We start from the raw sequence: 12,355 nt of genomic DNA, 5'->3' as shown, positions 1-12,355 counted from the left end.
CGTGGGAGAGGTCCCGTTGCTCCTCTTGCACGAGGGACAGTAAAGAGCCCAATTTGGGCAAACGGAGGTGGAGAAGTATGGAGAGAACTGAAATGGATGTGACAAAGGGCCAGCACATTGGCCTTGTCACTCATGTTGACACACTGGCCTTTTTCCTTTCTGGAGATGGGAAGATCTGGAGGCTTCCCAGGAGAGGACAGAACCTGGTAATAACATCCATCCGCAAACCCTCTTCTGAGGAGCCCGACTCACGGGGTGGCTCTTGTTACACGTATGTTGGACATGCTCCTCTCCATAACTCATAATTAGGTGCATATGGGAAACATTCCATTAGAAAATAGGGTCTGGCAAAATATGGGTCTGGGTCTACCTGATCCTCACAAATCACAAGGCACCCTAGGAGTCTGACCTCCAGAATGCGGCAGAAAGCAAGAATCCACAGACAATGCCAGAGTCTGATTTTCCAGCTACGAGAAAAATTGAAGTTGACAGCTGTTCTCCAGAGACCGATCTAAAAGAGGCAAAGTTCAGTAGCTGCTCAAAGTGTAACTTCCCTTTCAAGCAAGCCTCCAGAAACACAGAAAGTCAGCTAAAGCTTAACACTCATCACCAAAATTGAAACAGTAAATCCAAGTTACGGTGTAAAGACAGCCAAAAACAATTGCCTTATTCTCTTGCATTCCATGGAAAAACACATTTCTTACATCTTCCCAACATACAGTAAGCGTTCAGTATTTACCGAAAGAATAAAGGAGTCTTTAAGCCTCCCCACCAGAGGCTGACTTTGTGAACAGGGCCAGCATTCCATGACCAGGTTCTGGAAGCCTTCCATCCTAGCAGGCTCCCGATATGGTATCATTCACCTTCCTCCTCCCAAATAGTCACTCAGCAAGGAGTTCTAGGTGACTGGAAGTTGAGGACAAGATGATAACACTAAACATTAAGCAGTTCAATTCACTGATTCCTTAGCAGTGCATTCAACCGTCAAGAGAAAGAACAAGAGCAACACCACCAAATGCAAAGGCCCTCCTCAGTGGCCCCTGACGCTCTTCTTGATGGACATCACCGCACACCTGGGAGCCACCCCAGAGGACATTCCAATGGATGGCAAAGCCCACGGCCTTCCACATCTGGCATCAATTCCTTAGGCTTTGCCAACCATCCCTCCCAAACTGTGTTCTGGAAATAACCTCGAATACAAGAATTCCCACTGATAAACAGAGCCTGTCAATGGTAACATAGGAGTACCTTACAAGAAATTTTCACTTCATTTTTTTTTGTTTTTTGTTTTTTTTGAGACGGAGTCTCGCTCTGTCGTCCAGGCTGGAGTGAGTGGCGCGATCTCGGCTCACTGCAAGCTCCGCCTCCCGGGTTCTCGCCATTCTCCTGCCTCAGCCTCCCAAGTAGCTGGGACTACAGGCGCCCGCCACCTCGCCCGGCTAGTTTTTTGTATTTTTAGTAGAGAAGGGGTTTCACTGTGTTAGCCAGGATGGTCTCGATCTCCTGACCTCGTGATCCGCCCGTCTCAGCCTCCCAAAGTGCTGGGATTACAGGCGTGAGCCACCACGCCCAGCGACTTCATTTTATTAATGCTAAACTAGTGAAATCTCACCAGTTACAAAAAAAAAAAGGTCAATAAGTTCATTTTAAAACACTGCCATTTCTATTTTCAACATGTTCCTAATTCTTAGTCTACGGCAGGAAAAATGGGTGTCAGACACGGCTTTATCTTATAGCCTGTTTCCAGAATGCAATAATTGGACCAGGAGAGGTATTAGTGCTATAACTCTATATAATCCTTTATTGTGGCTCACATAGGCTCTTTCAGACTATGTGTGACAAAACACATCCAACAAGTGAAATGGAGGTTGACCGCTGACCAATCAACTTACAATACACCTTTGAAGGTAAGTTCATAAATGAGAGTCTACCTACAATTCCTATTAAATAGTGTGACTGCCCTGCTCCTATCAGATTTCCAAATCTGTTCTATTACTCAATACATTATTCAATAAATAACTATGGACATGAAACACTTTATCATGACACTTGCATGGAAACATGAGCTGAGAAGAAGATAACATTTTGACCACTGAGCATGCTGCCAGGCAGATCTTCTAGTGAGAACAACTCTTAGATAACCAATTCCAAATGCAAGACGTCAGATATTTATGGCTAATATCATGAAATGTGACATTATTGAAAAGCAAGTTTTACCCAAGTGATGTTTTTTAACTTTAAAAATATAACTATAAAAAAAAACACTTCATGAATTTGTGTGTCATCTTTGCACAGGGATCATCCCAGTCTTCTCTGTATCATTCCAGTTGTAGTCTATGTGCTGCCAAAGTCAGCATGCCCAGGTGCTTTATTAAAAAAAAAAAAAAATTGTGGCCAGGCACAGTGGCTCATGCCTGTAATCCCAGCACTCTGGGAGAGCGAGGCGGGGGGATTGCTTGAGGTCAGGAGTTCGAGGCCAGCCTGACCAACATGGTGAAACCCTGTCTCTATTAAAAATACATAAATTAGCTGAGCGTGGTGGCAGGCACCTGTAATCCCAGCTACCTGGAAGGCTGAGGCAGGAGAATCGCTTGAACCCAGAAGGTGGAGGTTGCAGTGAGCCGAGACTGCTCCACTGCACTCCAGCCTGGGTGAGACAGTGAGACTCTGTCTCAAAAAAACAAAACAAACCAAAAAAACAGAAAGAAAGAAAAAATGTGAACTTTATGGTATAAAAACAAAAAAAAAAAATGAGTTGTGAGATTTATTTAATTTTGCACTGCAAGGGAAGGATCATTTTAAATGAGATTCTTCTCAATTTTCAATTAAAAGAAACAACAATTATTTGTTATAAAAAATACCTGGCCTCAACAAGTACAGGAATCATCACAATTCAGGCTCCATGCAGCCACTGCCCCAAAAGAAACACAACAGGTCAGTGTGTCAAACTCTAACACTAAAACATAGTGCATTTAATTATACCACATTTGGCCTCTCATTCAGAGTTCAGCATATTCTTTCCAAACAAAGGGAAATAATCCCTACTACAAGGAAAGGTTTAAGGCTGTCCTCAGTGTTGGCATGCCACAAACCAAGTAAGGTGGAGCAGCCACTCTGAGATCGAGTTATCCAAATGCAAGGGCCTAAACCCATCCTGTTCAGGTCCCAAACATCTCTGTCCTCAGTCAAGGGGGCGCTGGTTCTCAGGGAGGACACACCTTGTCAGAAAGGACAATTCCCAAGGAGACAGGGTTCAGGAACTAAAACATCAAACATGATCTGGATGGAAAGCTAAACTGAAGTGGTGAAGCTGGGAGAACATCCGGAGCTGAGACGGCTGGCACACAGAGGTCTCCAGTATGGAAAGCACAACTGTTTCACTTAGGTCTGGGGAGAAAGCCATATCTATCTGGCCTTCATGTTGTAGAGTTAAAAATCTGGGGCGAGATATATTATTCTATCTTTCTGGATTGCTCACATCATTGTCAAACGTTATTCTCACTGACATTTTTATGACTATCATGCATCTATTGCAAAGTGCACAAAACCAAAGTGTACAGCTCACATTTCCATAAAGTGGACCCATCCATGAAGGTGTCTAACTGAAATCTCACATAGAGACATGAGTAAGTCAGTCTGTATGTGCAGGATTCTAACAGCAGTAAAGACCCGATCTAAAGGCTGCCTAGCTTTTAGATCAGACTGACAATTATAAAATGAAAACACATTTACCACTTCTGCCTACAGGGACACCCCTACCACACTAGAAAGGAATGTAAAAACATGCAGTCAGTTTAAAACACACACACACACAACTAGGAATGGAATCATTAGCTAAGATGTGGGGTTGTCTTTTTTCTAAAGCAGATTTCTTTCTGCTTTTGCCAGACAAGTTGAACATGCCTCCAAGACGCTTTCCGAGTATGAGCTGCAGTGAGAGAGAAGCCCGCCCACAAGAGGGGCTGCCGCCTAAGGAAGGGCCCTGGCCTGCCAGGCAGGAAGAACGGGCTCTACCTTCACAAATGGGTTCTCAGAAGATACGTCAATCCATTTTTAAAATAATAATTCAGTTTCATAAGAGTGTCATTATGTCAGAGAAACAGAGCCACTTGGAGACATGTAGATTTATGATAAGGGATTGGCTCACACAACTACGGAGTCTGGCACACCCCAACACCAGCAGTGGGAATGGGCAAGAGGGCCAGTGGTATGGTTCCAGTCCAAAGGCCGGCGGGTTGGAAACTCAGGAAGAACCATTGTTTCAGTAGCTCTGAAGGCGGGAAAAGCTAATGTGCCAGTTTGAAGGGTGTCGGGCAGGAGGAGCTCCCTCTTACTCGGCAGAGGGTTGCTCTGGTCAGGACTTCCACTGTTTGATGGGGCCGCCCGCACTAGGGAGGCCACCTGCTTTCCTCACTCTACTGATGCAGATGCTAACCTCATCCAGAAATGCCCTCGCAGACACTCAGAATAATGTTCAACCGGATGCCTGGGCACCCCATAGCCCTGTCGAGTTGACACAGAAACTTAACTATCACGATCACATATTAGGTAGGGCAGAGGCAGGCACAAGCCCAGTGCATTGGAGACAGGGGAGCCTGTGGACAGGAGGGGAACAGCTTCAGCCTGCAGAGCTCAGGAGACTCATGAGACACCAATGATGGCAAAGGGTCTGCGGCAAGCATAGAAAGCAAAGGGAGGTATTTGAAGTCCATACACAGAGGAGCTCACACAGGAAATCAGGGCTAGGAGTCTGGAGGACCACACAAGATAAACTATAGGAGTCTGGAGGACCACACAAGATAAACTATAAAGAGTTCAAAGCAAAAGCCTTCATAAAAGAAACATGGTTCCTCTCTCACAAGCCCCCTTCTTTTGGTTACACCGAAATCTTACACAGCCAGGCTGCTACACCCACAGCAAGGAGTATTCCCAGGGCACCCATACAAACCTCATACACTCATATCTAAAAGTCCTTCACTGAGAAGTGAGGCTTGCTATCTGGCCTGCACTCACAGAGCACCCCATCATCCTGCTACACTTCCTCTTTGAAAATTATCAAATGTGTGTAGAAAGCCTCCACCACGAAAAAGAGATTTTTAAATGAATACAGAAGAAAGGGGAGACCTGAGGAAACCGTACAGCAAACTTTAAAAGAATATTTTAGAGTTTGGAGTAATGCTAATGCTAATATCCTCAGAGTCATAAGATGATAACACATTCACATAAAACAAGAATAAGATGGTATTTCTAAAAAGGAAACAGAATAAAATAGCCATTGGCAATTGGAAGTATGCTAGCATAACTAAAATATTGCCAAAAAAAAGGAAGTGAAAAATAAAGCTAAGCAAATTTCCCAGAAAGTAAAACCAAAAAAAACAAGATGCAAAATAAAAGAGACTTAATAGTACAAATACAAGGCCAATATCCAACTATTAAGAGTTCCACAGAAACCAGAGAAAGATAATATTAACAAGTTATACAGAAAAGGTTCCTAGAACTCTAAGAAAAAAGGTTTCTGATTGAAAGGGTACGCCAAGTATCCAAAACAATAAGAGACACACACCAAAATTTTTCATTATAGAATACTAAATATTTTTCTTTATAGAATACTATTTCTAAAACATAAAGACATTAAAAAGAGCCTATTTATAAAGAGAAAACAATCAAGATGAAATTGAGTCTCTTAATAGCAACACAGACCACTAAAGTGACACTTTAGATTTCTATACCCAGCCAAGTTATCAAGACACTCAAATCTACTTTTCACATAAGCTTTTTTAGGAAGCCTCTTACTGCAAGATGTTCTTCAACAATACAAAACAGTAATCAAGAAACAACCCCCCACCCCACTCCCCAACAGTGTCTAAATATCAAGAAAGCAGTGAGAAGGTTCTAAGATGACCACTTTACAGCAACACATGGACAGGGCAGCCTCATCTGGCAAGAAGATGGTGGGCTGCAGAGGAGAAGGGGTAAAACCAAGAGATTATTCTGGGATATTTATTTTAAAATATATAGAGATGTTTTATAATATAAATGTGTATTGATCTGATGGAAAAGATAAAAATTAATATGCAAAAAAATTGTTTAAGGAGAAGAATAAGGCAGGAAAAGCAAGTTACACTAGAAAAGAGGCAAACAGGATATACTGCCTCACTACTTGGATCTGAAGTAAACAACTGAAATCTGCATCTATAAGAGAGTTCAGAGAGAGCATTTCTAAACTGTATTTTACAATGTAGAGAAAACCACATTTCTAAACTTAATTTTGAAATAAGGTAGAAACCTTCAAAAGAATTAAAAACACAAAGAGTTCAAAGTGGTTGCCTTTGGTGGAACAGGACTGGGATGGCACAGAGGGGCAGGAGATTATTGATTTTCATGATAAGCACTTCTAAACTATTTGAACTTTTAACTACTACATGTGTTATTTTAATAATACTTTAATACAAAAAAGTAGTATCCAGATATAACTGTCAAGGGACAGCCCATTCTTTTAGCTAAGTTTAGGACTGGTCATACATAAGGAGATTTTTTTAGAACATGAAATCAGACTAAAGACCTAATTTGTTTCTATACTGCTTCCACCACAAAAGAACTAGTAACTACTCATATCTGCTATCACTCCCCACGATCACTTCCTTTTGCCAGGGGCAACTGACACCTAGATCATGGATAAAAGAAGGGGAAACTGTCATCTGCCCCATAAGAGTCTAACTAGAAACAAACATGAGTACAGCACTCAGAGTGCAACGTTTGTATGTATTCCTTTGAGATGAGCAGGCTGGCTTTCAGCACAGGAGTCTTTACCCTAAAATTCACCCCACAGGGAAATCGAAGAGTCCAGTTCTTCCCCTTTAAACGGAAATCACTTTATTCTACAAAGTATTTGCTCTTACTAAGTTGTCTTGCTTCCTTTCATCCTCCACCAAATTCCTAGAACATCTTTCTTTCTTCTTTTCATCAAACCACATCCTTCTCTTCTGAGCCAACAGTCCAAGGGGTCATCTTCTCTAACAAGCTTTTCTCTATTCATGTCTACCCAAAGTGTACAATCTGTAATCCATCCTTTATTTCAACATTCTGTGTGTGTGTGTGTGTGTGTGTGAGTGTGTGTGTGTGTTAAGAGAGAGAGTGTTAGAGACAGACCACGGGGACAGACAAAGGCAGAGCATCAGAGAGAGAAAGCAATTTCTTGTCTTGTACTGCGAGCTCTAGGCTGGTCACATAAAATATTTATCATCTTAACCACCTCTCCACGCCTTGCAGGTGGAACGCTCACTGTACAACTCAGACCAACAGCACAGTGCCCTCTACTGGCCAGCCAGCATAGCAGTGTTTTCTGCAAAGTAAACAACACTGGGGGCCTGCGCCAGATGAAGTTCCAGTTCTTCATCAATGATCTAATAAGGATCCTCAGAGAAGCGATGTTTAGCCTTAGAACTGTAATAGCCTTATTGCATTTGGTTCTTGCATATTCACTTATAGCCATTTAATTTAAAAACACAAAGTACTATAATTCATTCCTAAGTAATTCTAAAATGTTTAGTCATCTTTTCATTTCATTTACTCATTAGTTTACCCAGAAATCAGAGAAGGAGAATATTAAATGTTGTGGGGACTGGATGCAATTTGTATACAACATGTATACAATTTGGGAATCTTGCTTTAAGAAAAATACAGTGTTACAAAAACAAAATTGGGCACAGAAGTGAAGTTTACTTATAATGAAAAAAATCACAACATATTACAAATTCATGAAGGCTGAAAAATGCATCACTTTATCCAGAAAACATACTATTTTTATTAAATACTATAATATTAATATTAATAGTCTATAATACTTCCCCCTCCACATTTTTAATTTGTGTGGATAGTTTCTTAGAAAATTTTGTAAATAGTTTGTATAGAAAGAACAGAGAATTCATTCTTTCCTCTAGCTATACTTGATCAATTATTTTTAATTGATCTTTTGGTAAAGCTTCTTTCAGCTCCGCAACTTATCAACCTATGCCAGGTAAATTTTTATGATCGTTGTCAAGTTTAGAGGAATTGCTATGAAATTTCCTTCGTAAGCGAAACTTAAAATCTAGCTTCTGGCTCCACACATTTCAAACACTGTCTCTCCAATATGACTCACGTACTTCAAGTATAACATACCACACTGATATTTTGATACTTCTAGACATGCTACACCATATAATAATCTCAGGTGCAGAAGTGGCCAGGAAGAATACTTCTGGTCCTTATTTCTATGCTGGGAGAACTAATAATTTACCTGTTCACAAAAGTGACTGCACACCATGTAAATACATCTCTAAACCCAACAAAATGTTATTTCCAACTCAACTTTCCCTTACCCAGGTCTCCAAAACATGCCTCCTAACAGAAGAAGGATGAGAGAGGGGGAAGTTTGGGTGAAAAGACATTGTGTTCTTACCCCAAGCAAGGCTCAAGTCTATTATATTATACAAAAATAATTGGCCATGTTGACATTGGCAGGGTCCCTTCTGGGGCCCTAGGGCAGACATCCTGAAGCGTAAATACCATTAGCTTCCAGAAAATCTGCTTATGTGGATATATGCATCATCTAATACAAATATGTAAGTGATTTACATGTGGTTATTTTAATAACAACCTATATACGTTTCCAGACTTTACTCCAAGTTTATACAATCTTACATAGATGTCTCAACACACATATTTACACAGAGAGTTGCCAATGTTCCACAAGTATGAGACATTATGCCATTTTCTGAATTTTTTTCTTTCTCAACAATATTGCAAAATCCTTGCAAGCCAACTGTACTCATTCTTATTCATCCTTTTTAATGGTGATATAATATTCCATGATTTATTCAGTCATTCTTCTATGATGAGCATTTACTTTATTTCCAGGCTTTGTATACTATAAGACATGTCTCAATGAAGACCCATGTTCATATGTCCATGAATACTGATGAGTTTGATTATTTGAGATCAATTGTCCTAAAGTGGAATTAATGAGTCTAAGGGTCACGTGGTTGTTAAAAATTAAACTACAGTCCACATTGCATTCAGATTTCCTAAGTTCCTACCTAATGTCTTGTTTCTGTCCTAGAGGAGCATAAATTTTAATATATAGTAGATAACATGCTAAAAGGATTTTAAAACTTCACATTTCTAGCAGCAATGTGTTGGAGTATTATTTGCATGCATATTCCTGCCAGCAACAGATATTAACAGTTTTTTTTTACAGTACTCAGTCTTATGTCAAGTAAGACATCACTGTCACATTAATTTGCATTTCCTTGACTGCTAATCAAGTTGAATATATTTTCACACATTTGAGAGCCATATCATCTCCTCATACACTTGGCCCATTTTCCCACTGGTTTGTTGATCTTCCCAGTGTCCCTTTGCAAAGCCTCTTGGAACTGTCTGTTAACTCTATTTTATATTATGTAGTTTGCATTTAGTTGTTTTCTAGATCACTTATTTTTAACAGCACCTTTGACATACAAAGAGGTACTGGACATTGGACATGTTCCAAAATATTTATAGCACCTTAGATTAGTATTAAGAAGTTCTTCCCCAACCTCATTATATATGTAATGGCTAAGACTGTCTTTACTGATTTTGTTATATCAGTCTTTAATTTCTGCAATCAGAATTTATTTTCATATATGATAAAAGATAGAATTCAGTTCTGACTTCATCCTGACACACAACCACTTATTTAAAAATGGCACCAGCACAGCCTGGCGCAGTGGCTGACACCTGCAATCCTAGTACTTTGGGAAGCCAAGGAGGGAGGATCACCTGAGGTCAAGAGTTCGTGATCAGCCTGGCCAACATGGTGAAACCCTGTCTCTACTAAAAATACAAACCTTAGCCAGGCATGGTGGCACGTGCCTGTAATCCCAGCTACTCAGGAGGCTGGGGCAGGAGAATTGCTGGAACCTGGGAGGTGGAGGCTGCAGTGAGCCAAGATCGCACCACTACACTCCAGCCTGGGTGACAGAGCAAAACTTCTCAAAAAAACAACGACAATAACAAAACACACACAGACACACACACACACACACACACACACACACACAAAGAATGGTACCAGCACAATAATCCACTCCATTTAACTGAGATATCACTCTTCAATATATTGGCATGTATTTAGTTTTATGAATACCTTTGTCAATTCCCAACCAATATCACATTAATTTACAGTAGTTTTATACATGTTCTGGCTCTTGGTAAGGTAATATCTCCCTCTAAACAATATTATTCCTTACCAAAATTTATATAGAGATATATAGATATATACACACATATTTAGTTTCCTATTTATAAGTTTTATATATAAGTTATTTTATATATATATTTTATATATATATATACTGTACTGTACTGTATATATACACACACAGGTTAAATATCCCTAATCCGAAATTTGAAATGCTCCAAAATCCAAACCTTTTTGAGCACTGACATGACACCTTTGCTTTCTGATGGTTCAATGTACACAAACTTTGTTTCATGTACAAAATTATTTAAAATATTGTCTAAAATAACCTTCAGGCCAGGCATGGTGGCTCACACCTATAATCCCAGCGCTTCGGGATTATGGTGTCACGGTGTCACAGTTGCTGCTCCCCTTTAGATCCACAGCCGTGTTCCACACGAGGAGAAACAGAGAACTGGGCAGCTCAATCCGGGAAGTGGAGCTTCCTCAGATGCCCTCAGCTACCATCGCATTGGCCAGAACTCTGTCTCATGAATGTTTCCAGTTTCAAAGGTTTCCAACTGAGCACATCTGGCACAAAACTGGCAGGCAATATATGCCTTGATGCCTTTTTCTGAATTAAACAAACGTCCAAGACATGGCCTCCTGGCTTCCATACATGAGGTCGGCCAGGTGGTACATCTGGCCCCAGTCCACCCTGTAAGGGAGTCAAACTAGGACTATTCTATAGGGAGTCAAACTGGGACTATTCTATAGGGAGTCAAACTGGGACTATTCTATACCTTGCATAAATAAGAAAGAGCAGAAATATTAATGGTTTGTGTCTGAGGCATGACAAAAAAAGCATGTACCCATTATAGCATCCATAGAAATGAATGACCTAGAATCAGGAGCTAAAAATCTCCCCTCAGATAAGTCCCACTCAACTAGAAAATCAACAACTTTCAGCAGGCAGAGCGGAACAGCTCTCTCATCATTAGGTATTATCTGGGAGAAACACACAATTGGATTTTCAACAAAGCTGAACATAACTATCCTTTATAGGAAGCTGTAACCAAACACTTGTTAGATCCAATTTCCTCAGAATAACCAAAGCCTGGGCGGGGACATGGAAAGCTGATGTCTAATCCCAGCGTCAGCTTGGAGAAGCTGCTTGACTTTTCCACACCTCTATCTCTACACTCTGCCCTGGAGGCCACCATTTTTCCTTTCTCTTTCGCAGGTCTTGTGAAGTTGCAGTTAATTTATAATTCTAGAGCAGGAAAGAATGCCTGTACAGGAGAATACAAAGGAAGGCAAGAATATGTCTGATATTAATAATATCTTGTTAATGATATTTAATATTATCACAGAATATGATATAGCATATATTGTATATAATAATATTAAGTCATGTAGAGCCATCAACATGGTAGCCAGCTGACAACAGTTTTGAAAGGGAAATAAGTGAGTAGGCTTTCCTGGTAATGTCCACCAGAACTACAGATGTGTGCAAAACAGGGATGTGTACATCCTTCTGGATACAGATTCAGAACTATAATATCTCTAGAGAGATACAGTCTCTAGGTCAGATACACTGAGAACACAAAATATAAAGGGTTAAGCGTGTGATAAAAGTGAAGGTACTTACATCAGGTTGTGTTTTAAGAAGTCTATGAAGTTAAATTTTATATGTGTGAAGGTGACTTGAACATGTATAACCAGTTATAAAACACAAAATGATTTTACTAATCAGACTTTAAAACTAATATCAGACATTAAGGTTATATGAAAAGCAAGAAAGAAAATAATGGTCTTATAAAAGGAAAAATAAGTCAAGCGGGTTTATGTGGTTTTGAGAAAAGAAACTGGAAGAATAAAGGGTATACATCAATAGATCTCGTGAGAGAGAGAGAGAGAGAGATTGATTAACAGGCATTTCCAATGGGTTGTGACCACCACCACCACCACCACCCCCGAAAAAACAAATCCTACTTAACAAATCTAATAGAAGTTTTATCATCTGCAAACTTGAGACTGGAGTCAAAGCAATTTCAGACCCATTCAATCCAATAATTCTAAAACCAACACATATACTATTTTTAGTAAAGTGACTACTATCAAGTTATCTCACATAAGAAAGAGGAAGATGAG

The 12,355-nt window shown here is 40.0% G+C and overlaps 1 protein-coding gene and 1 non-coding gene across 3 annotated transcripts in view; both read right to left on the bottom strand.

The window, feature by feature from the left end:
- ATP8A2 (ATPase phospholipid transporting 8A2) overlaps positions 1-12,355 on the bottom strand; it is a 653,147-nt gene that overhangs the window by 501,592 nt on the left and 139,200 nt on the right. The gene's annotated exons all lie outside the window — the stretch shown is intronic.
- Positions 2,251-2,357, bottom strand: LOC126940946 (U6 spliceosomal RNA). Its single transcript, XR_007721004.1, has one exon. It is a non-coding gene; the product is annotated as a U6 spliceosomal RNA (small nuclear RNA).

The sequence above is a fragment of the Macaca thibetana genome, chromosome 17 (genome assembly GCF_024542745.1).
Source record: "Macaca thibetana thibetana isolate TM-01 chromosome 17, ASM2454274v1, whole genome shotgun sequence".
Taxonomy (NCBI): Eukaryota; Metazoa; Chordata; class Mammalia; order Primates; family Cercopithecidae; genus Macaca; species Macaca thibetana.
The sequence above is the reverse complement of the archived record's forward strand: the minus strand, read 5'-3'. Positions and strand labels throughout refer to the sequence as shown.